Here is a 26,710-nt window from a genome sequence, read left to right as displayed (position 1 = left end):
GTTGTCAGTGGGAGCTGGCAAGTCTCCTTAATGGTAGTGCAGATGTCTTTCTCGGATTAGTTAGCTACTGGTTGATAACCATGATGGCTCCCTCTGGTCTTGAATTTGACTTTTCACATAAATAAAACAAAACCTAATTTGCAGTTTGAAATTACAGTCTCCATTGTATGAGGTCTCTCTCTTCTCTCTTTTTTTATAGCTGAATCTCCGGAGTACATAGTATTAGGGTAAACTTTAGGGTAAGTAGTCCCTAGGAGATATGTGAGTATAAATGCAGTTGACTTTGTTCTAGGCTTGTGTTTAGCCTTATTCAGTATTAAAAGTAAGTTTTGCTTCATGTATCACGATAGAGTTGAATATGCTTGATGTTTCCTCTCAATTCTGTTTGATTGCCACTGGAAGCTCTTTTAAGGTCTATTAAACTTGAGACAAAAAAATACGTGTGTGTGTGGGTGTGTGTGTGTGTGTGTGTGTGTGTGTGTTGTATATAGTAAAAATAAAAACATCAGTGGCACAGAACATGGCAACACTGAAAATAGGGTAAACTTATAACAACTTTAAAAGAAAAGGACTTCTCACAAGACACCAATCTGCACAAAATGAGGCTGTGTGTTGGTTTCTAGAAAAGTTACAAGAAAATGGGAGAAATGATGTGTTGTCACTATAGCCTTCATGTAGAGGTACTTTCAATGACCTTTGATACTGGATGAAATATAAATGGTCAAGTTTACTTTTTATACCCCTTAAACAAGGCTGCATCTTGGCAAACAGAAGACAGAAGTAGGAAGAATCAGTAGGTAAAAAAATTATTTTGGGTGAAGTTAGGAGTCTGGGGACCAGATGCAATGGTTCAGTATCTTAAAAAGTCACTTATCATGTGACAATCCTGCTATAGTCTCCCTAATAATTCAGCAAATTATCTCTTCTTAAGCATTTGTTTTTAATGTAATGAGTCTCTGAATTACTAAGGAGAATGAGATCATGTTTTGGTTAACCTTGATGTTAAGCACGATAAAGCTATTTGTGCCTTATTTTATATCTGGAAAATATTACTACTGTTTTAAAAAAACTTTTTTATAGGTCAATATTAGTATCATTTTTCCTATGGTTAACCTAAAGCCCATTCTGTTTCATTAAAGCCCAGTCTAAATAACCCTGCTAATCATGATATATACTTTTTTTCAAATTCATATAGTTAGTGTTAACCAGTGATGTATTTGATTGGACACTGCCTTGCTAATTCTTATATGTATATTAACTACTTAACTTTGTCATATCAAAGTTTAGTTTATAAGTTTCTTGAATGCATCTTACCTATATTCTTCTTCTTTGATAATTGTTTCATCTTTTTTTTCTTTTTTTTTTTTTTTTTGTCCACTGCTAAGTTGAGAGTAGATGCTTGATAAATACTTGATATTACGGTCTTGATAGCAGGTGAAAATATTTAAATCTGGATATATCCCTGTCTTCTCTTCTCCCCATCATCATCAGTTCCTTTAAAAATCCAGAAAACTAAGGCAGGAAATAATTGCTTGTGAAGGACCACACAAGAAGTTAGGCCTGAAACTAAAAAATTGCACCTCACACTTTCAAACTTAGAATCCTAAACTCCAAACAAAAGGCCACACAACCTCCATCAGTATACTTAGATTAAGCAAAACATCCCGAAAGGCAAAGGTGCTCTTGTCCTGAAGGTAAGTTTGTGACAGTGTTATTCATTGTAGCAAGTAGAGACTTCTGCTCTTGTTAAAATGTCCGTGGCCCCAGCATGCTGAAGACAGGGGCGATGTAAACATTGTTGAACATAGATTTTGGAATCTGGGAAAGAAATCCTGTCTGGTCTCCCCTTGGATGAAAGGCTCTCACTCCTCTGGAGTGGTCAGTTGTTGTGTGGTGTGTGGACAGCTGAGAGTCATTTCCTCCTCTTTATTCCAAATGAAGCTGGACACTCCCTTCACATTTTTGAAAAGTTATCTGTGTTAAAAGGGAGCTAACGTGTTTACCCAGTGGGCTCGCAGCCAGGACCATGCCACCTCCTTCTCTTGGTCTGTCCCCTCTCCGTTTCCCAATCTCCTCTGTACCAAGATGGGCAGATAGGAAAAGTTGCCAATCAGGATGCCAGAGCTTCAAAGGGATCCATCGTGAGTGCACACAAAAGCTCGTTTGTTCAGTACTTGGAAGGAGATGCCAGTGGCTTCCAGGCAGACAGAGAATCGGGGGTTTGTCTTCACTTGGCTTCTTGATTTCCCCATCTGGCTGATGGAGAAGTCATTCTTTTCATCTGGTGGCTTCACTAAAGTAAGAATGAATACAAGTGCCTCTCGGACTTCACTTAACTCCATTTTGAAAGGGACAAACAAAGTCATCTCTGCTTCTGGAACCAACTGAATGACAAGATTTCTTAAAAAAATAAATAGTGTTTGCGATTAATAACCCTCATATACTAGACTACAGACTTTAGTGATAAACATGTCAGGTGACTGGCAATATGGGACGATCTGACTTTATATGTCAGAAAGGTTTGGGCGGTACTCCTCACAAACATCCTCCCTCAGAAAGCCCATAGAAAGAGTACAATTCAAGTTAGAATACTTGACATTGTATGTTCAGTGTTCATTACTTTGCCAAAAGCTTACTTTTATAATTCCTGCGATCTTGGGAGGATCCTGTTAGGCTGTTACTGGTTGTTTGACCCTGGTGTGAATATATTTTCAGAGTATAGGTTCCGGGGACAATTAATGGTGGGATCAGAAAGAGTAAGGGCATGTTTGAAGGAGAGAAAATGAGCCTGAAGTTAGGAAAGAAAGGTAGTGGATTTGGACACTTCTAAGCAGGGTCAGGAGTAAAGTGAAGCCTGTGAGGCTCCCAGGGCATAACCAATATGTACATATTTTTCCCCCTCCTAAGTGTACTTTTAATTATGCAACTATAATTTTTTAAATTTTATTTATATATATATTTAATTATATTTTAAAACATTTTTATTTATTTATTTTGAGAGAAATCAGAGGTGGGGCACAGAGAGAAAAGAGAGAGAATCCCAAGGAGGCTCTGCACTGTCTGCATGGAGCCCCATGTTGGCTCCAATTTTAATAAAAAATATTAATGAAAGTTATGTTACATATTTTCCAAAAACAAAAGTGACTTATCTGGATACCAACTTTATGGGAAAGTGCAAGGTACAAGTCCTGGGACATTAGGAAGTTAACTCCGAAAAAAAAAATAGGTTGGGAGTCAAAAGTTGGTACATAAAATACAAATAGTTTAAATTCTAATAAAAATACAACTTCAAATTTTCTTAATTTATTTTTGGCAGAAGGACAAATTGTCAATATATAATAAATCAATTGCTTATATTCTCAAACATTAAAAATTCTGGGTGGAAAAGTTAGAAAAAAATCTATTATAAAAAGAAACACAATTAAGTGAGCCTTACACTGTTTATCACTGAAAATCAAGATGCCTATTTTAGTTACCATTTGGCTCTAATCGGGACGTCTGGACCATTCGCTGATAATAGAATAACTCTCTTTTCCATTTCACCTACAGCTGCCCAAGAGATCTTTTTTGAGAACTGAAAAATGGCTAGCTATCATTTGTGATTCACATTCTAGCATTGACCACCTCTGAACGGACGTATGAACACTTAACATCGTATCCATCCTCCTAACACATCTGCAGTGTCCATTGCCTGTTAACAATTGGCACAGTGTGTGCAGTAGATCCCTAGAACTTACCCATGTTGCACTACTGAACCTTTATATCCGTCGAATAGCACTGCTTCACCCAGATCCTGGCAACCACCCTTCTCTCTGCTTCTGTGAGTCTGAAAGATGCCGCATACCAATGGAAGCATGTAGTATTTGTCTTTCATTGATGATTCCATTTCACATAATACAATGTCTCAGGAGAGAATATCTGAGGTGGCGTCACTCTTAGGCTCATGCGAGTGCAGACCGGGCACCTGGGAGTGAGCGCCTCTTAATTTTTGCACCTGGGGAGCCATACCTGCACCATCCTCATCCCATCCCTGCTTGTAAGACAAATAGCCACTGACTATAACCTTGATCAAGACCATTCCTGGTTCCTTAGGAGCAGCTGTGGGTGTAGCAACATACGCTGGAGGACGAGTGGGAAGAAATGCACTCTGTTTTTGCTGTGTGATTTGAGGTAAGCCCAATGATTTCCCTTAGCATCATTTTCACCCAGGAAACCGAATTAATATTTTCTGTCTTTACCTGTCAAGAATTGGGAAGAGTCTGAGATTTTACTCTAATTGTAAGCAAACAAGTTAGCCTATCACATTTTCATGGATGCTGACAGAAGATCCATGACTCTCAGGTCAGATACAGGAAGCTTTCTTACTCGTGGTCACAGCAGTAGCCAGATCATCGGCATTTGTATTGGGTCCTTGAACTGCAATTTCTATGGGGCTACAAGAGGCAGATCAGATGACACAGGCACCTGCAGTGGGTTGCATTACAGGAGGCGAACCCCAAAGTTAAGGAACCAAAGTATTTTGTAATGGACAATAAGAATGCCTGACCTTTGCTCAGAAGAGAGAGATTAGCTTACTCTTTGCTCCAGCAGGCTCTGTGGAATATTTGCCTCCCTATCTTCTTTAAGACTCTGATAGATTGGTTTTTATTTTGTTGTTTATAGACAGCCAAACTGAATTCTATCTAATAGAGAGTTTGACATCTTGAGGTAGAGTGAGATAGCAGAAATTGAGGACTTGACTGTCTTGGTGGTAAGGAGGTATTGAGGTAGTGAGGGGTCAGATATTGCAGGCTGGACAATTAATAACTCTTCTTATGGGATAGAAAATTCTTGTATTGTCACTCGTCCTTTGGAAGACAAACCACATATGAATTGGACCTAAAGCACTAGGGGAAATGGCAGGAAGAATTCAGAATGTTGGGGTGTGTTGGGTGGTATTTGGCATTTTAGTAAATTCTGGAAGGAGTGAGAAATGAGCTCCAAGGTGGTCAGACTTCAAGCAGAGAGAAGGAAACACCTCTTCTCTTAGAGAATTTCCATAAGCAGCCTGTAGCATACATTGCCCATGAGATATTGAAGGTGAGAGAAAATCCCCTTCTATAGCTCAAATTAAAGCACTTTTAAGTGATGGTTACAAAGTGGTACTATTAGCAGAAAATAATATTGTACCACCAAAGCTCGTAGCAAGAGCTCTCAACAGATAATGAGAACTAGATTGACTTACAGTACTAGCTTCAGGTTCTCAATTTCTCATCCAGACTTATTTTTTAAGTGGTGTCCAAGTTTCACTCCTTTGAGAGAGAGGGCAATAAATAACGAAGGTGGTAAATAAAAGGTTAGAGTTACCAGGCTGAAAAACTAAGTATTGACAAAATCTTGGTTTTATTTGTATGTAGAACTAACCATAAACTAGTATGTAAGAAGCCTACTAAGATGTAAGGAAATGATATTGGCAAAGGTAACCTCAAGTAGGTCTTCAACACCTGGTGGCAAACCCTTAAGTGAACTATGGGCTCTGCTGGAAGTGGGCTTTGAAAGCTGTGCAGTCTCCGAGAAGATCATATGCTCCAGGACCTATTTCAGCACGTCCAGCGATGGTAGTGGACATGAGTAGCTCTCTCAGGAGAAAATGACAAGATGAGAGTGTTTTCCCAGAAAGAAGAACCAGGGACTTCCAGAGGAACCAAGTAAGGAACTTACTCCACTGCCAGAGCTATGTGCCTTTTCAATTCTGTCCATTGGTTTTATAATTGTTTTTATAATTGTTTGGACCTGTGAAGGTGGTGTGTTGGCCCATTCTTCCGACTTCCCAATGGAAGGTTTTATTGCGGTTATGCTGTCCCTTTTCTGCCATAGTGTTTCAAGTGTGTTGGAGGCAGGATTTTTCTCTGTTTATAGGTCACCAGGCTAAGGGGAATACCACCTTACTTGACAGAGGGAACTGTGCATCACCCAGAGATCCTAGACTCAAAGCAGTAGCTGGGGAAGACTTTGGGTTGTGTCCACTGGAGAAGGGAGTATGTTCTTGTAGAGAAGGAGTACACATAGATGGAGGTAAGTCTAAAAACACAGACTGTAACAAAGACCACTGATTATCTCATGAACATCCATTTTACTCTCCTTTTCAATTATAAAACCTTAACTTCATTTTGGGGATCTGTTTTCTCAGCTAAAGGCTAATATTTCTCAGTATCCATTATAGCCTTATGCAGACATGTGGCAAAGTTCTGGCAAATGAGATGTTAGAGGTAGTACTTCTTTAAAGGGCAGGACACAGGGTCCTATTTTTTTCTTCCTCCATCCCATCCTACTTCCTGGAATATGTATATAATGGCTGGCACCCTAGCCACCATTTTGCGGGGTGAGGATAAGTCTCTTCTCTCTAAAGTTTTGGCATGAAAGTTTGTATAATACATTAATTCTAATGAATTAATAGAAATGACAAGTCATCCTTGGAGTACTGACCTCAATACTTCTTTTATGTGACAGAGTAACACCTTTTGTATTTAAGCCACTTTGAATTGGGGCGACAGTTCATACTTAGCTAAACCTACTTTGATAATTGTAAATTTCTACACAAATATGAGGATATTGTTACCATTATGAATCAAGAAATCTGTAAAAACAATGGGTGCATCTCTTTCCAGTTGAAACAAAGCAATATTACTTTATTAATTTTTAAAGAATAATTTTGACAGTGAGGTAAGATAGTATTCTTATTCTGATAAGAACTATTCCACCATAGTCTCAGTTTTACAGTTCTAAAATCTTAAGTCCTGGGGGCACAATACTTTGCCATACTCATGGGGACCTACAATGGAAATACTTTATCAAGGATATTGCTGAAGGGACAGTAGTTGGCTGAATGATTTGTGCCATGTGATGACCCCACCTCTTACAACACAGTTATTTGGACCAAAGGTGGGAAACTAACCAATGCATTGAATACATAAGCAGATTAGTGACTTTTGATTGACAGGTTCTGGAATGAAAAGAGGATCTGGGTCAATCAGCATCTCTCTGTCAGCAATTTGAATTAGGAAAACAAGATTGGTATCAGTTAGCAGTGGAAGCTAAAGTCAGCAGAAATGGTCAGAGTCAGACTAGGATGGTTATATGTAAGCTAAGAATTTAGTATGGTATACCAGGAATGAGCAGAAGGCTAGGTGAATAAAGGACATGGGGTAGAAGGTGAGGATGCTGCTGAAAATAGTATAAGAAGAGGAGATACAACAAAATGAGAGGTGGAGAGAGTAATGCAGAGTCTTGCCAATGGCAGAGACATTTGACCTTGTGCAACTAAGGAATTTGCAGCTGTTGAGTTCCTGCTTCATTATGACAAGGTAAGACTGAGCTCGTGGGTTTTCCACTTTGTTCATCTCTCACCCCTCCCAAAAATACATCCTTATGATAGCAAATTACCCAAATCTCTTTCCCTTATAGGTAAGAACCTGATTGGAACAATTGGAGTATAGAGAAATATCTACTCATATTTAAGTCCCAAATTGTAATGTTTTCCTATCATCAGGGACTAATGTAGCCAACTTTAAGTTATTTGAATCCTATTTAATTTTGAAAAAGGTTAATTATCATATTAAAAGCAATGTAGTAGAAGACAGTTAAAATAAGCTTAGGTGCAAGAAACAGATAGTTACGGCAAGAACCTGAGAGGAAGTGAGAATTTTAATGATGAAATTAATAGTCTTCAGTGAGCAGTTTCAGGCTGATGGTAAGCGTTTTAAGTGTATCATCATCATCACATTTACAATAGCCTTATCAGGTGGAAGTTCTGATTATCCCCACTTTTCAGACAAGAACACTGAGGTGAAGAAGATTAAATATTTGTCAGGCTACTGAAAAGCAGAGCCTGGGATTTGATCTTGGCGTCTGTGTCTAGATCTGTAGTGACTCTGCTGTCGTGGTCCCTCTCCCCCACTGATAAGTAGCTCTAAGCTACTTATGGCAAAGTGAATATGGATAGCAACTACAAGGTTGTTATTAGGAGGCTGGGAGCCCAAAAGCCATATTTTAGGGGACTCTGGGAAAGGTTTTGACCTAGAAGGCCAATTAAGGAGATTGTTAGGAAATTTGGTAGGAGAGAGAGACAATGGGCTTATTCAGAGAAATGATGAGAAAATTCTCACTCGATATTCTCTTAGCACCCAGGAACTTAAGGTAGAATTGAAACCACTCTTTTTAAAAAAAAAAAAAAAATTTAACGTTTATTTATTTTTGAGACAGAGAGAGACAGAGCATGAATGGGGGAGGGTCAGAGAGAGGGAGACACAGAATCTGAAACAGGCTCCAGGCTCTGAGCTGTCAGCACAGAGCCCGATGCGGGGCTCGAACTCACGGACCACGAGATCATGACCTGAGCCGAAGTTGGCCGCCCAACCAACTGAGCCACCCAGGCGCCCCTGAAACCACTCTTAACACAAGAGTTAATAGTGTTGTGATTAGGGACATGGACTCTCCACCCAGGCTCTGCCACTTACTATGAGTGTGACTGTAGACAAGTTACTTACACTGTATGCCTCTGTTTCTTCATCTGTAAAAGAAGATTTCATCAAAAAAGGATTTCCTATGCATTTTGTAACATTGTTGTGGGAATTAATAATTTAATTCAAGGAAGTCCTTGAAAGAGTAGCAGAGAGGAAGAGCTCAATAAATTTTGGTAATTATTATAATTGTAGTTCTCGTCCTTTTCACTGTATCCAGCTGTTAGGTCAGTGGACAAGAAGTTCTCCTTAGTGCCGGGCAGGAGGTTTTCTATACTGTGGGTGCCTGGGAGCATTGTGCCTCATCTTTGTGCCTTCAGACACGTATGATTGCTACTATTAATAAAGCACATCTATGTCACCCTGGCTTAACTACCTTACCTCCAGTGTTCACTAACAGCAGCAACTCACATCTCCCGAATGTTTAGTAAATGCAGAGCACTTTACATAAATCTTGACCTTTACAATGACTTGAGTAGGTGCTATGGGTGTCCCTCTGTCACAGGTAAGAAAAAATTAGAACTTCTTTAAAGTTACAGAATTGAAAGAAAAAAAAAGAGGCATTTATTTTAGTGTGTCTGAATGGCTGTAAGACCTCTCAAAATTCTCCCCACCCCCTTCTACTTGAACAAATTATCTAAGAAAAGAGCCTGCAATACAGATTGGAGTCACAAGCATATCACAGTATCAAAAAACTGAATGAAAGTCCATGCATTGGCACACAACACCTAATTAGCGTGGAAACTGTTGTCTACTGGATTAACATGGACCTCTTTTTCCTTCTTCACTCATTGTTTCATATGGGTCTTCATTTAACTTCTCAACCACAGCAGTCAACCTAAGTTAAGAGATAGGAGGATTCCTAGAAGTGAATGCGACCAAATTTGGCAAATGCAAATGTACCAAGTATTCTTTACAACTTACGAGAGATGAATTAAGTCTGATCATCATGCTTACACTACACATCTTTTTTTTTTTTTAATTGAAGACCATTACTACATTGTTAGATGCTGTATAAGTCATCTATCGCTACCATAGTGCTCCATAACAGATGATCCCAAATTTTAGTGTCTTAAAACAGTATTGATTTAGTTCTGGTCTGGGGAATCAGTTTAGGCTGGTTTTGGCCGTGCTTACATTTCTGGAGATTGGCCGTCAACTGATCTGCGCTGCCTTTTACTAGAAGGGCTGGCAAGAATTATGCTGCTCTTTGCATCTCGGATCCTAACATACTAGCCCGAGCATGATCTTAGGCTCTGGTAGAGGTGCAAGAGAGAGGGCAAGCCCAATCACAGAAGCGCGCTTTAGGACTTGGCTTTTGTAGCACCTGCTAGAATTCTATTGCCTGGAATAAATCACATGGCCAAGGGGATGGGTAATTGTATTCTCACTCTTTAGTGAGAGAACTCTTTTGATTCAGGGAAGGGTAATGAGTTCGAATCATTATTGCAATCTCCATAGGTGACTTTTTCTTACAGGTAACTATTGTCTCCACTTTTTTTAAGTTTCATTTTTATTTTATTTTATTTAAAAGTATGTACCTAAAAGAGTCAAATAGTGTTATAAGACTTATATAGTCCCCTAGCAATTTCAGCTCTTTTAGCTGTTTTGATTATTATTGTTATTATTAACCTCGGTAGCTCTTAAAAATGCTTACATTGCTACTTCTTGACTGACATTTTAGACATTGCTTATTGACTTCTTCCTCAGGAAAATAAAATTTACCTGTCTTTAACTGAGTTCTCTCACCTGTCACCAGGCACACGCACACTTCCCATGTGTGCTCCTATCTTTTCGATATTGGTTTATAATTTTGTTTAGATTCTTTCTCAGTATTTGAATTATTAATTCTTTGTTAACAGTGATTTTTTTTTAAGAGAGAACATGTGCAAGGGAGGGGCAGAGAGAGAGGTGGACAGAGGATCTGAAGCAGGCTCTGTGCTGACAGCAGAGAGCCCCAAGCAAGGCTTGAGCTCCCGAACCCCTGCGACCATGACCTGAGCCACCCAGGCACCTCTGTTAACAGTGCTTGTAGCTGATCCATATAGTAAACTGATTACTTTTCCATTATTGTACACTTTTTATTGTCTCTGAAGTTAATTACTGCCTTATTTTTCTTTGCTTCTCTATTATCACTAATTCAGCCTCAAATCTTAATCACTTGTGTAAATCACCTTTCAATACGTTCAAACACACTTGGGATTTTGTTTCATTTACATAGAGCTATCTCTCCCCAGAGCTGTTGACCTGCTCCAAACTGTATGATTGTCTGCACTATACTATTAGGATTATCTTCTTTTTACTATCCTTCTGGAGATAATATTTCCTGGACTCATATCTTCCTAATGCTTGGATTACTCCTTCATTTAATGGAGTGCATACTTTGACAGCTTCCTGAAAGAAAGTAGTTAGGAAGTGTGTGTGTGTGTGTGTGTGTGTGTGTGTGTGTGTGTGTGTGTGTGCGCATTTTTTTCTTTTTAGAGAGAGGAGATTATTTTATATTTTTAAAGTAAGCTCTATACCCAACATGGGACTTGAACTCACAAACCAGAGATGAAGAATTGGATGATCTACCAACTGAGCCAGCCAAGTGCCCCTAGGAAATAAATTTTTACTCTGAAAAATTTACTACATACTACTGTCAGTATATAAAAGATGTTAACTTTGTAATAACAATTCACATTCAAAGAGATAGGTGTGGAAGATTGACAAAAGTAGAAATTGTTGAACTGTTATATTTTATTATATGGCTAACCTTTTGTACATTTTCAGATTGAGCTGTCTTTGGCTCTTTACTGATAAATTCTTTTCTGCAGTATTATAGTGTTAAATTGTTCAAATACAGAAAATCTGGAGATAATAAAATGAATAATGGTATACATTCACTTAGGGTTTCAGTATATGGTGAACGTATCTATCTATCTATCTATCTATCTATCTATCTATCTATCTCTCTCCATGTTTTTTTTTCCTGTACCACTTAAAGGTAAGTGGTTGACACTGTGAAAGTTACCACTAGATATATCAGTATGCATCTCCTAAGTATGAGAGTAACAACTAGTATTAAACCACTCTACCCTTCACCCACTTAAGAAAATCTAGTGTTAGGTTCATATTCAAATGTTCACAATTATAACAAGAATACCTTTTTATGCTTAATTTTCAAAAAGGAAAACTACAACAATAGTGTCTGATCTAGGTTCATGCACTGCAACTGATTGTTAACATATTTTTGTTCACTTTTAATCTACCACAATCTCCCTATTAAAAATAGTTTTTAATTTACCTGAAGACAAATTCACTTTTTGCTGTGTAGTTGAGTTTTAGCACATGCTTGGATTCATGTAATCACCTCTGTAATCAGGAGAGAGAACAGTTTCATCATTTCAAAACATTTCCTCATATTGCCCATTTGTACTGAATCCCTCTCTTTGCCTATAACCCCTGGTAGCCATTCATCCTAGTGCCTCTGTTACCTATATTTAACTCTCCTTTACAATTGCTTTTTCCAAAATGTCATATAAATGGAATCATCTAGTATGCCAGCTTTTGAAATTGACTTCTTTGACTTGGCATGATGCATTTGTGCTTCGTCCATGGTTTTGCGTATATCAATAGTTCACTCCTTTTCCTTATTGACTTAAATTCCATTATATAGCTATATCACATTTTTTTATCGATGTACTCAGTGAAGCACATTTAGGTTTTTTTCAATTTTTGATGGTCATGAATAATGCCACTATAAATATTTGTATGCAGGGTGTGTGTGTGTGTGTGTGTGTGTGTGTGAAAGTAAGTTTTCATTCATCTAGGGTGAATACCTATATGAGGCTTGTTGGGTCCATTTGGTAAGTGTATGTGTTTTTGTTTTTATTTTTGTTTTCCTTTTTCCTGCAAAAAACTGCATATTATTGCTTCCATTTGACCCACAGCTTGGGAGAGGGCTCCAGCTTGTTTAAAAACTGCCTAGTTGCTCTAGGGAGAGGCTCAGGCAGATGCTCTGACATCAGGGGCTGCAGACAGGGGTACCTGAGCTGGGAACGTTCTAGCAGTCCTTTAGGATTAGCCTTTTGAAAAGATACTTGCCCTCCCCATCCTAAGGATGGCCAGACTGTGGAATTAGGTGGTTGCCCATCTTTTTGATAGTTCTACCTGCTCATCTAGTTAGTGGTTCTCCAGGAAGTCACAGAGATGGACATCTGTGCATCCCAAAGCACACAGATGCCAAAGGCCTGGGTCAGATTCTTTTTTGGGGGCCATGGTGGTTTCAATGGCATCCCAGGTTTCATCCTGCTCATCTTGGGGGGCTTCCACATGTCCTGGAAGAAGGTACCCACCACACAAGTTTTGCACCTTCTAGAGATGCTGAATGCTCTTGTGGCAGAGGTGCCCACATAGCCACTGTCAAAATAGAAACGCAGAGAGAGGTAGGTGTAGGATGCCTGAAGATTCAGGTTGACCAGGAGGTTGACTATGACTGCCTCCCCAGTGGAATGATTCTGATGAATCTGTGAGCTCATGGTTGGCAATAATAGGTTCTAGAAAATGGAGGCAGAAAATGGCCAAAAAGATGTTTCTCAGAGGTTGTGGCTGGAGGGGTTGGAGAGTGGTTGGAGGCTGGAAGAGGGGGTTTCCTAGGCCTGTTCTGTCCAAACACTGTTGAAGCAAGAGACAGATAGGCGGAATCACTGGTGTGCTTCTTGTGTATGTTTAATTTTTAAGAAACTTCCAAACCATTTGTCAAGGTAGTTGTACAATTTGGGATCCCACCAGAAATACATGGGAGTTTCAGTTACTCAGTACTAGGCTTTAATTTCATTTCCCTAATAACAAATGATGTTGGATATCTTTTCATTTACTTCTTTGCCATCTGTATTCTTCCTTGGTAAAGTGTATATTGTCCGTTTTTTAACTGGGCTGTTTTTTATATTATTGAGTTTTGAGAGTTCTTCCTATATTTTAGATAAAATTGTTTTATTATATATGTGATTTATAAAAGTTTTCTCTCTGTTGCTTGTTTTGTCATTTTCCTCCCATGCTCTTTCAGATGAAGTCTAATTTATCAATTATTCATTTTTTGAATTGTGCTTTTGGTGTCTAACAACACTTTAACTCAAATTAATGAAGATTTTCTCTTGAATTTTCTTTTTCACTTTACCTTTATTATCTGGTTTTTGAAATTTTTTTTAAAAAATGTTTATTAATTTTTGAAAGACAGAGAGAGACAGAGCACAAGCAGGGGTAAGACAGAGAGGTGGGGGACACAGAATCTGAAGCAGGTCTCTTCAGATTCAGATTCAGAAGCAGGCTCTGAGCTGTCAGCACAGAGCCTGACACGGGACTTGAACCCACGAACTGTGAGATCATGACCTGAGCCAAACTTGGACGCTTAACCGACTGAGCCACCCAGGCACCCCTGGTTTTTGAATTTTTAATGGTATCCTTTGACTTCCTTTTTTACTTGTACAACAATAAAAGACGATATTCTGCTTTCCTCCCTCTTTCTACTTTTCCCACATATTTTCTAGACGCATTCTTTCTACTTTGTTAGAACATTTTAACATTTCTTTTATTTTTTTAAGTGTATTTACTTACTTAGGGAGAGAGTGTGAGTGAGGGAGGGATAGAGAGAGAGAGAGAGAGAGAGAGAGAGAGAGAGAGAGAGAGAATCCTAAGCAGGTTCTGTACCCTCAATGTAGAGCCTGACACAGGGCTCAATCCCATTAACTATGAGATCATGACCCAAACCAAGATCAAGAATTGGGTGCTTAAGCAGCTGAGCCACCCAGGCACCCCAGAATGTGTAATGTTTCTATACTCTTCGTCCATTTGTGTCGACAACTTTGTTTTAGTTAAGGATATCCAATTCAACACATTAAATGTTCATGATTACTGCTTTTCCCTGATGTTTCTCCTGTTATTTCTTGGTTGGATGAAACTCATTGTCTGGAAGATTTCTTGTAAAAGGCATGTAGGTGCAATATTTCCTAAGTTCTTGCACTTTTAAAATTGTTTTGTGACAGCCCTGATAAGTTGAAATTCAGCTTATCTGGATATAAAGTCTTTGGCTTACACTTTCTTTCAGTTTCTTAAAAATACTGCTGTACTGTTGCCTTTGTTTGTATATTGTTCTTGAGAACTTGATCATCTGTATAAGGAATAGGATAATAGAAATAGTGATTAGCAACAGAAATGAGATTTCAAATATATAATACACACACACACACACACGCACACACACATTACTATTTCAGCTGCAAGATAGCAAAGGTGTGTTCTTCTTTGACTTACTCTATCATTCTTTCAGGCAGGTGTACAAGTAAGACCAATATTCTTGGTTGCTCTTTTGACTTTTATATGGTGGGACAACAAGGATGGGCATGTACTAATTTTAATTCTCTGTTGTGAAATTGAGCCTGCATGTGAATTTGTCTTTCTGTAGTCCCTGCTTTAATCCAGCTTTCACTATAGGGAGACCTAAGATTTGAGTACATTAGACATAACAAATTCACTATTAGTTGAACATAGAATCATCACTTTCATATTGCAAATATCACAATGCTGTTAGTAAATGTTTGTTGAACAGGTGCATGAATTACTGGCATTTTTTAGTTACCTACTTTGAAAAATTGAGCATATTAAGTATCTGTAGGGTAGGATCAGTGAGAATGGTCACTGGGACCACTGTAGTCACCCATGTCAGTCAGACAAAACTGTACATCTGGGAGCATGGTATCAGAGAAGTTACCCAAAACAAATGTCCCGAAACTAAAAAAAAGGGAAAAGATACTTCTCCAAAATTATGCCAAAGAAAATTATTTCGTAATCCAGATGTCAGATGTTAGAGTGATTGGGGTAACCAAATAGGAATAGAAGCAACATGTGCTTTGTTCTAACCCTGTCAAAATTAAATAGAGTCAGATAAAATCATGAGGCACAAATACAAATTTTTCATATGGTAACCACTTCGGGGTCTTAAAAGAGTGCAGAGCTTGGTTTTCTCCCAACAACATTATCCAGACATTCTCCCTCTTCCCCATTTGACTGTCTTAATGGCTCCTTGACCATCTGAAAACAGCAAGAGGGTTTGAAAAAAGAAATGGAACACAAGAATAGGAGGTGAGGGGATGTAACTAGGAAAAACACCCTTGAAACAGCAGTCTTACTAAACCCTAACACTTAACGGTGTTCTAATAGATATAACGTATGGGTACTTAAATTTTATCTATTAAAAACACCTTCACTTTACTAAAGTGAATATTCTACAAAGAACAGTTACTTGAATTTTGGATAATTTCATTCCTATAATAGAAATGATGCTGAAACCCATCATAATATCATGTGATAAATATAATTACTTGTGATTTCCTTTTTAAGAAATTTTCTCATAATTTTTTTTTCTTTCTTAAAAATTTTTACTCAGTCAGGAGAATCATCAGTAGAATTGAGACTGGCAAAAAAATGAATTGCAACTTCCATTGTGGTTTGCCTCTGCAAGCAAAAAAGCCACTGTTTTTCCTCCTTTGAATAAGGGAAATGAGTTTGGCCAAGGATGGGAAGCTTTGTGGGTGGGGGAAGGAAAGGGCACAAGGAACAATTTTTACTTTGTTTTTGGCAATGAAAATAGTAAGACTCACCAGTATCATCAGTAATACGGTTTCCTTGGCTTTGAGTTCTGATGTAGTGACCAGTCTTGGATGCTATGGAACAGAGCTGACATCACCCTCCTGTTCTTCTAGTCTACCCATTTGCCTACAGAAGGCAGAGTGACTGAAGCTTTTCATTTCTAGAAACTTAGTGCTTTCACCATAGTTTTGTCTGCTGTGTCCCTTAATCCTCCTGTTTCAAGGGGATGGAAGGGTATAAGATTGCTTTGAAAGCTTAATAGGGTTTCACCATATGCACAAGAATGGAAAGATGAGTGTTATGTGGACATGAAGGGTGGAACAACAGGTTTGCATGGAGAGGCTGCTGACAGATCGGGTTTGGTAAAATAGGATTTGCAAGAGAATAAAGGACAGATTATGATTATCACCTGCAATCATAGAAAAGGTTTTATAATTTTTAACTAATTTTAGGAATTTTTAGGAATTTGTGTCAGCATTGTTCTAGGGCTCATGTCTACATACAACATATTTGCAGTTGCTTTATGTAGTGTGAATGCCTTTTGTGAATGTCCTTATGCTGAGATACTTTGGTGTCATTATTATGAGATATTTTGGTAAGATTGTATGAGATCATGGTAATATGGTAGAATCTATGCTGATTTCTCTTGATCTGCATACTTTGAACTGTTATAAAGTAGTTCAGGCTTATTCACTTTTTAAATTTCCCTTTTTTCAGATTTCTATATTGTAATACATTTCAGTATTTATAAGAAAATGTAGCAACTTTGGTTACTTTTCATTCATTCACCATTAGTATGCACTAAAGATCTTGGGGTCATTTTTGTTGTTGTTGCCTACTTGCCTTTCCCGCTATTATTATTATTATTATTATTATTATTATTATTTAACCTGAGATTTTCTACAGATACTTCTTTTTCTGTATATATACTTTTTGGTCATCATCCTGTTTCACACATCATTGCATTATACCTAAACTACTTCAATAGTTCTTCTGTTTGTTTATCTTTAACATTTTGTCCTCAAATCTGTGGATCTCAAAACTGCTTGAAAAGCTCAACTGAAGACTCTTTTTGTTATTCGAATTAAATGTAAAAAGACTTGCTTTGATCACTGAAGTAACTTTTGGATAGAATAAGGCAACATTATGCTTAAATGAATATAATTATGATTGGTCACTAAAAATTTAACTGAAGAATTAAGAAAATTAGCAAGAGGTGGTTAAAATAGTCAGATGGATATGCAAAAATTCATGATTTCTTTGACTCAAGGCCCAAAGATCAGGCTCATGTACACAGTGAAAACGGTTTTGTCACCTTCTGAATCTTGCCAACTCTCTCATGGAATTCAGGCCAAGAAGCTGGGCATATTCCTTGGTGGCTGGTCATGGTTCTTATCTTGTTCTTGGCTAAGCACCTTTTCTTCAAATATAACCTGGTCTGCAGAGGTACGACTCTGCTTTCGACTCATCATTGGTAGCTTCATACTCAAACAATCTTAACCCATTGGTGCTGAAACACAAGCATCATCTTTTATGGGGAGGGTCTTTGTATAACTAAAAAGTGCATTGGAGTGGTTTTTCAGAACAAAGGAATAAACTATAAAAAAAAAAGAGTGAAGAATGTTTCACTTGCATAACAGAAAAGCTTGAAAATATTTCAGTTCAGAATTCCCTAGCTACTTCACAATCTCTTGGCTGTGAGGAAATAACCTCACTCTGGGATGGGGCATTTACAAGGGATAAAAATTAAGTCTTGAGAATCAGAACTAAAAGTCAGAATTCCTCAAGTAGTCAACATCTCTTTGTCTTGGCTTTCTGACCTGTCTGCTAAGGATGATGTGTATTAGATTGATTCTTCACTTGATATCTATTAAAGCGTGAATGTTATAAATTAAGAATTGAAAAAGAATCATGAACTCTCTGATTCTACTTGTTTTGTTTGTTCAGGGAAATCCATGTGCCTAATGATACTCAAACATAATTTCTTGGGGTGTTTTGAAGATTATCTGAGGTGTCTTGTCATCATAAGTGTAGCAGGATGGGGTTTTCTCCCCTCTACTCCCTTGCTGCCCTTCGGGAAAACCCTATCCTGAAGTCTTGTCCCCCTGTTTGAAAAAAGATTCTGGTAAATGGAGACATTATGAAGTGACTGTAGGTATCATAACTCAGTGGAATTATACTGGGGGACGTGGTCCGACTTCTCTCAAGGGGGCAATATGCTGGTCTTTATGCTATGGCTTTCTGAAGCCGAATCAGCAAAGGCTGTTTTCTTTCACCCTGTGCTCCTTGAGGAATAAAGGGACATTAAGCTTCAAGGGGGAAGTAAGTGGGTCATTAACTGTGGGCTTGAGCCAGTGGCTGAAGGGAAGATGGTGGATCAGAGAGGAGGAAGAGGATGAGGGAGGAGGGAGGAATACCATCTGGGGCTCACCTGAGTAATGCTGAGAAGCATTACTGAGACTAGAGTAGTGTTGGTTTTTGATCATGTCACAGTAATGTCTTTCTTTGGTAATAGTTCATTCCTTTTTTTTTTTTTTTTTTAAATACGTTTGTGGTTTTCCTCTAATAAGGGCAAAATTGTAGGAATTCATTTGCAATTTGGGTTTTAGTCCTGCTTTTCCCTTTCCCTTACTCCACTATCAAGCTCCTTGACACCAGCAGCATGAGTCCCCTTCATTTCTATAAGCCTAGTGGGAGGAGGAGAGTTTTTGTATCCTGAGGCAGTTGATCATTGTTTAGTCACTTACCTCCCAAGCAGGGATCTGGGTCCTGGGGTGGGTGTGGGGTGAAGGTGGAGCACCCTTGGGCTGAATAATCATGAAAGAGCAGAATCAATTCTGGGGCTACCCAGGCCAGCCTAGCATGAAGACAAAGTAATCTGATTCCCAAAAACCTATTCAGGCTCACGACTGAAGTAGATGAAAAGAGTGTAAGAGAGGCAGTTAATATCACAGTGGCCTGGAGTGCTTTCTCAAAGTTGTCCTTGAAGAAAGGAAATTTCACTGTTCAAAATGATGAATGTCATTTTTCAAAAGCACAGAAGAAAACATCAAATTGCTGATCATGTCCCATAAGTCTGGCATTTGAGCAGATGCCCTTGGGAAAGACTGTGAGCTTCTTTTCTCACCACCATGTCTTTGGGAAGGAATGGGAACGATCCAGTGTTCTGTCAGACAGCCATGTCTTTAAGTGACAGGTGAACACTGAGAGAATTGTCAACACTTGCAAAGTGTAAAAATTTCTATCATTAGAATCACATGTTATATATCTCATCTTTAAGCTACTGTTGCTTGAAATTCATAAAGGCTAAATAATGTTTTTCAAAACATTCTGTTAGAAAGTTATTCAGCTTTGACATATAGATAATAACAATATCAATAAACTGCATGTAGTATAGTAAGTAATATGTAGGTATTATGAATTTTTCAGATAAATTGCCAAATAATCCTCATCATTAAGAGCAATGGAGACAGATTTGACTAAGGTCACAGCTCAAGATGAATTTGGGAAACAGTGAGTCATTGCCAGATTAATGATTCAATTTTCTTAGGATAAAACTACAAATCTTATTTTTGCCAATTCTGCTAAACACAGAACTGAATTAACGTATTATAAATAGCTGTCATCTTATTGAGCCTCTTTGATATGCAAAAAATAAATTTTTCACATGGAAAAGATTTCTAAGCTAATAATATACATTTTGGTATATTTAAATTAAATGAAAAAGAAAAAATTCATCTAACCTGATGACAATATGATGTCAGCTTCTCTGAAAGTACCAATAAATGGATGACACTTACATATATTTTTTAATGCCGTAGAGAGGATATTGGGGCAAATATAAAGATGTAGGGGTGATAAAGCTAGTAGTTTTGTAGACTATATAGACCTAGAGAGTTGGACAGTGTGGTTGAAAAACCCAGTGAATTTTGTTGTTTTTTATTCATTTTATTTACAGAAATGGTATAAATTTAGCATAGTCTTGACCTAGATTTTTGACTGTTGATGTTGAGATATGTTCATATTTTAGTTTTTGTGCATTAATTTAAAACAACTGAGAGATGCCAATATTGCCTTGGTTCTTCTGAGAATTCTTTTCTCTTTGTTTACAAGTCATTTATATTTAAAAAAAGCAATACAGCCCTAATCAGCCCTAATAAGTGGTAGTGGAGTCATGCTGTCTGACAAAAATAAGAAAGAGCGACATCTCAGAAACTGACTTTGTGTGGTTTAGGCTGACTTTTAAGTCTCACCGGAAGTTAATTAAAATGAACTTTTTTTGGCTTTTTAAGTTTATTTTATCATCTTTGAGTTTACTCAGTGGTAGATGCCAGAAAATTCCTCAATTTATGGTACTAATTGAAAAACAACTCTTGAATCTGGACAGAGAGATCAGACATTCCAAATATCTCTTTTTAGTTGGATTAAAGGGTTTGCAATCTAAATATCTCGATTTGGAAGAAATGTGAGGAATTTCAAGGTTTCCAATCATAAAACTATGAATGAGAGTGCTTGGCCATGCCAAGCTTATTTCTGTAAATTCTTTTGGAGCTCAAAGGGTGTGGTCTAGATGAGGTTGCCCACGGGGTGATATCCAGGGGTTATATATACATAACCAGAGTGTATCTTCATTTTAAAAACATGTATATTAGTTCATATCCTGATTCCTTTAGGGAACTTGAGTTTACTTTGATTGGTAAGTCTCAGGGTCTATGATATTTTTCCTGGCTAGCCCTGCAAGCACTTGAACTTCTGCCCTTCAAACAGAACACTGCCGGTGGTGATTGTCCCTGGGTTGGGGTAGATTACCAACAGCAATTTCACACTGTGCACCTGAGTGTTTGTTTTGATGTGGCTGAAGACAATATTTACAGTTGTTGTCAGTCTGTCCTCAGGATGAGCCTAGACTTTTCTTAAAACAGAATAGCCTCTGTTGTGGTAATTGACCTACTGCCTACAAGCCTAAATATCAGAGGCCCCTAAGCCTCCTTTGAAGGGATTTCTTTCTCCTTTCCATTTAACATCTTGTAGTTTGTGTCACATTGCAAAGTGTGTGAGCAGATAATAAAAGTGATGACACATTGGGAATGCCTTTGAAAATTGCTTAATATTATAAAGCATCAGTTTTTTTCCCTTATAAGGGACAGCCAGACTTTCTAGACTGTACCACTGATTTTTACTTTAATGTCAATGGCTAGCCTGGCAGATAGAATAGAATGAGGGGGCAGAAACTGGAACCGTTGGGAACGTGCTAAGTTGGAGAATGAATGCAGCCAGGGAAGAAGGTAGGCGTGCTTGCAGCGAAGATGAGAGTAAACACATACTGGTCTAACTTTAACAACGAAGGGAAAGAGTTTCAAGCAGAGGGTTGTCAAGCCAAAATTTATTGCTTAAGAAAGTTACAAAAATGATTGTAATGTGGAGACTGATCCCAGAATAAAAATCATTTTGTGAACACTTGATTGGGATTTCAGAATTTAATCGTTTTCAGCTGCAACAATGAATGTTCAAACCACATAAGAAGCTTTAGCTTCACATATTTAACAGGTTCCCCCCCCCCATGCTTTAGTTTTATTTATTTCTTTTCATTTTATGGTGTATCATAACCACATGTCTCTCATTCACCTTGTATTCCACTGTTAGTGTAAGAGTGGACTATAGCAAGCTAAAGGAAAGACTTTGAACTTCAGATTAATACCTGAGTTTCAGTCCTTGCTTTTGCAACTAGTTGTATGACCCTAGACAAATTACATCCGCTCCCTGAGTCTCAGTTTCCTCATCTGCACAATGGGATATTTGTAAAGCACCTATCCCATGTTTCCTGCATTGTACAGGATACTAGAAAAATAGTAGCTGTCTTTATCACTATGGTTACTGCTTGAAGGTGAGGCTAAGCTGATAGAAAAAAAATATTTAGTGAGATTTTCTAATAGATTAAAAGGAATGAAATCAAACCTAGCAGTCAATATGGAGCAAAGGCTCACTGCTTAAAATAAAACTAGTTCGGCGCTCTAACTTGACACAGGTATATTATTATGTCATATATATTCATTCTTAAGTTCCTGTGTGTTCTAGTGAATTAAATAACGAATCTCTTTGAGGTGTGAGTGAATTTTTCCAGAAGTTATTTATTTAAAAGTAATTAATGTAAAAGTAAAAAAATGTATTCTGTCCTTTAATTACTAGCTTGGAGTTTATCTGAGCTCCGTATGGCCTCTTAGTTTTCTTTTGGTTTTTGCGGGATTTGTGTCTGTGTGTGCACATGCGCACGTATGCGCACATGCATGCATCTGGCTACCTGGTACCTAGTGGTAATGGTGAGGAAAATTGACTCTCTTGCATTAATATATATGAATATGTTAACTAAGAAGCATTTATAGCTTTAAAACACTTTAAAAGTATACCACCACTTGGAAAAGTACCATTTTATTTCTTTAGAAAATTCTTAATTTCTTGACATTTGTGTTAACCGATCACTTGGTTAGTGTCATTTACTTTTTATACAGTCAAAGTCATTAGATCTATATACTTCATTCTTTGGGCCTGTTTCAAAATAAGCATGCACTTGCTGGCACATGTTTCTGCCACATTCTTTGCTTCCCCTAATAGACAAGTTCAGACTTAGCAGGCAAAAGTCCAGTGGAAAGTACCGGAACCAAGGGAAGAATATTTGCCTAACCACCCACACCACAAAATGCTTTCTTGGAATCTGCTGTTTAAGATGGACCCTACCCCAACACACGTAACCTTTGTCTTTCTGAAAAGCAAACCTGATTCTACAAGGAAATCGCAAAACAAAAAATATTGTTCTCTCAAGTTATGCCGGATTTATTTTCAAAAAGAAAACGGAATCAGGCTAGTTAAAAAATTATAAACTGTCCCACGTCAAGTATCTAACCATTCATGGAAGTTGGCTTTTCAATCTTAGGTTTTAAGAACAGGTAGTGGAGGATTTATGTGAAAAGAAAAATGACTGAAGTACAACCAAAAGCTATAGAAATTAAACTTTTTTTGTTTGTGTTTGTTTTAAGGTGTGTGGGACTTTTCTTCTCAGTCTTACGTAACTATCCTGATGATCCTGAACTGAAATTTTGTTTGCTGAGGTTATCTTGGCTTCCCCAACCATAGACCCTATAGCACACTTTACTTGATTTGTCTCTGACTTTTAACCCAATCAGCTGTTTACTCTTTGGAAGTTGCTGCCATTAGATTCCGTAACGCCATTCTTGTGTCCCTCTTCCAGCCTTGCTACTTTTTCCCCAGTCTCTGTTTGTCACTCTTTTTACTTTACTTATTTCTTAATTACTACTTTCCCCCTGGAGTTCCATTCTTGAGCGTATTATTTCCTACATATATTCCCTGGGCAACTTTAGTAAGTCATGAGTCAAAATATCACATGGACACTGATGAGTCCATAATTTCTACCCTCAGCTCTGTCTGTCTACCTTCCCTGTCTGAGGTTTTGCATTTTAAACTCACAGTTTCCTACATACAACATTTTTTTTTTTTTTACGTTGTTCCCCTACTTCCTTTAGACCTTCTTTTCTTCCTGTATTTTCTATCTTACAACATCACTATCTATTGTGGAGCCCACTAAAATCTGTTTAAAGTGAGGCAGTGCTACACTCCCAGCCCTCCAGGACCTTGTCCTTGTCCTTTCTCTACCTGCAGTACTCTCAGATGTTCCTTCCCTTAGTTAACTCTTAAGAATATTAAATGTATCATATTAATTCCTCAGAGTTGATCTCGTAGCTTTATTTTGCACAAGCTGTTTTAAAACTGACTTTTGTTTCTTAGAATGTGCTACAGCCTGAAGCAAAAAACACACTTGAGTAATTATTAAATACAGGGCTGTTTTTCACTTGCCCACTGTCTTGCAAGAACATAGGCAATGTATTTATTTTGGTCCACCATTATATCAAGCACAGTCGCTGGCACCTGGAATGCTCCTAATAAGTCCCTTTGGAAATTGAATGAGTGAATTCTTGGCACCTCCTAGTGCCCCTCCACTTCAATCAGGTGCCATATCCTTTTGCTTCTATCAAGCCACACGTCTTTCACATTTGCTTTTTCATTATTATCTCCAGTCTGGTTCTTGGAGGAGGTCCTCAGCATCCCTTGCCCACGATCAGCCTTAGCTCCATCCACCAAACCATTAGTATTGTTACTTTTTAGATACAAATAAGATTCTCCCACTCTAGAATCTTCAGTGGCTCCCAAATTTCTCTAGGAACACATTTAAGCTCCTAATCCTGGTCTACAAGATTCATGACAATCTGACTTGAATCTCCTTTTCCACTGTCATCTTACCTCGTTATTCAAGGTATGCTTCAGTCACTGTAGGAGTCTTATTTATGTGCCTTGAACACATCCTTTTTTTTTTTTCATTTTCTCTGTTGGTTTCTCTGCTGTTTTGAGCTTCTTATTCTGTATCTTGAACTTGAATATTGACATTAATCTCACAATTTTAAATTACGATATTCTTACTTTGGCAGGCTATTACCCATTTACATACTTGCATAAAACACATTTTCTAACACTCTATTAGCTGTTGGGTATAATTAGCCAATAAAGGCAAAGAATGATGGTAAGATCTCTTTCTCTGATTTTAGATTCTGCCTACTTTTTGTGAAGGGAACTCTTGTTCTGTTTCCCATTGTATTTTCATATTTGCTCCCTTATACTTTTCTATTGGCATGACTTTTTCTGTCAGCTGCATTCAGGTCATATTTCCTGTATCACCACTCTGGCAACTAGCAATTCTCTGTTCTTCTCCAACTGTGGTTATGCAGAGATTGGTGGTAAGTATCCTCTTATCACCTGCACTGATCTTACTTGTGAATCAAAAATCAGAGTGACCCCATTTTCTTCCCTACTGTACATCGAAAAATGGAGAGTATTTCATGATTAATTTTTAGTATATCTCCCCATTCTTGAGAAAATTGGCACAAATCTTTGAGGGACTAGGCTGGAAGATAACTTACGCAGCCATCCTCTACATCCAAAATCGTGTCTTTTCCGTACTCCCAGCCAAGTTTTGTGGTCCAGATTTGTAATTCTGAAAATCTCACTGGGAGACTGAGGCTGTAAGACCAGGTGAAAGTTCCATCTCTTCCATGCATCATTTTCCTGTGTCTTACTTGGTCTTCAGGCATAAGAGTTTTCCCACTAGACTTGTTGGCTACCTAGCTTATTAAACTGAGTCACGGACTGAAACCAAAGAGCAAAGTCTAAAAATAGATTAGATAACTCAAAATTGATGCATGAATGATTAGCTGTTGAAGTATTAAAAATGGATTACTTGTTGGTACTAGAGTCTCAAAATTATTTTCCAATATGTCCTCCTATATTGTTTGATCTAAAAATTAATGTTTCTCACTATCGTAAAATAGATGATTTATGAGGAAGTGCGTGTGAGTTTAATTACTTTGACAATTTATATATGTGGTTGCTAGCAAAGCAGATTCTGGATTTCTAGAATAACTAGAGGAAGAAAAAGAGGTTACATATTCAATGAGGATATTTCTGCAATTAGTAGTTGGGAGTAGATCTTCTTTGTAGAGTTTACCTGGGTGGAATTTGAATTTACTCTACTATGATAGGAAAGGGTGAAATATTTTGACCACCTGCCATTTATTGAGATATTAGTCTAAAATTTATTTAACCTCTCTTTGATTCCTTTTTCAAAAAGAAAAGATGAAAATATCTATGTTTAGATTTATGGTGATTATAAAATTAAAGAAAGTCTTTTGTTCAGGAGAAGCAGAGCTTTGCATCATGGTGAACTAGGAGAGAAACATTTTCTTTGTATCTTTATCATGAAAAAAGGGTATGATATAATGGGTATCAATAGAATACATACAAAGTGTAAAATCTCCAGCTTTCCTCTAACAGTTACAAATGTAGTAATATTCATACAGCTGTTGTAAAGTTCTTAAGGTAGTCTGTGGAATTCAATTCAGTAAAAGAAATTCTGTAAGGAATCATAACTAGAGTCTATGTTTATGGTTGTGATTATCTAGGGAGATGCATGAAATTTAAAATTGCTTGAATTTCTTCACAGAAAAGGGAAAAATTACCCAAATGTTAGAAGGTTTGTTTACAGAAAAATTATACAGAAAACACAGGTCCTCTGAGAATTAAATGTTTTTATAAGCGAATTTAGTAAAATGGCATAGTTAATTGCACAGTGATTAATGGAGGCAATGAAAATATATAAAGATCATGCTGTCACAAAAATGAAAGTGATCTGTATGTACGTAACCTACACTCATCAGTTAAACTTAAGCAGAACTGTTTCCCCTACATCATGTTTACTCATTATCTATATTAGGTTGGTTATCAATAATAATCAAGTTAAAGTGGCTGACTTTGTCTTTGCTGGACTTTTTTTTTTTTTTTTACCTCTTAACTACCCTTCAAATCCAACTCTAATCTCACCATCTCCTAAATTTTCTTTCTTCTCTTTGTCTGCATGTATATTCTCTATTGTGCACCATACCTCACTGTATGGTTTTTATGCTTAAATTGTTTGTCTCACATGCATAGTTTCGTTGTAGCTGGCAAATTATCCTAATAGAATACAA

General features: G+C 37.6%; 1 long non-coding RNA gene across 1 annotated transcript; it reads left to right on the top strand.

The window, feature by feature from the left end:
- The first annotated feature begins 257 nt into the window (after positions 1–257).
- Positions 258–25,852, top strand: LOC128314777 (uncharacterized). The gene is made up of 2 exons (XR_008296814.1): positions 258–7,343; positions 19,554–25,852. It is a non-coding gene; the product is annotated as an uncharacterized LOC128314777 (long non-coding RNA).
- The last annotated feature ends 858 nt before the right edge of the window (positions 25,853–26,710 follow it).

The sequence above is a fragment of the Acinonyx jubatus genome, chromosome A2 (assembly GCF_027475565.1).
Source record: "Acinonyx jubatus isolate Ajub_Pintada_27869175 chromosome A2, VMU_Ajub_asm_v1.0, whole genome shotgun sequence".
Taxonomy (NCBI): Eukaryota; Metazoa; Chordata; class Mammalia; order Carnivora; family Felidae; genus Acinonyx; species Acinonyx jubatus.
This window is presented reverse-complemented; position numbering and strand designations above follow the sequence as displayed.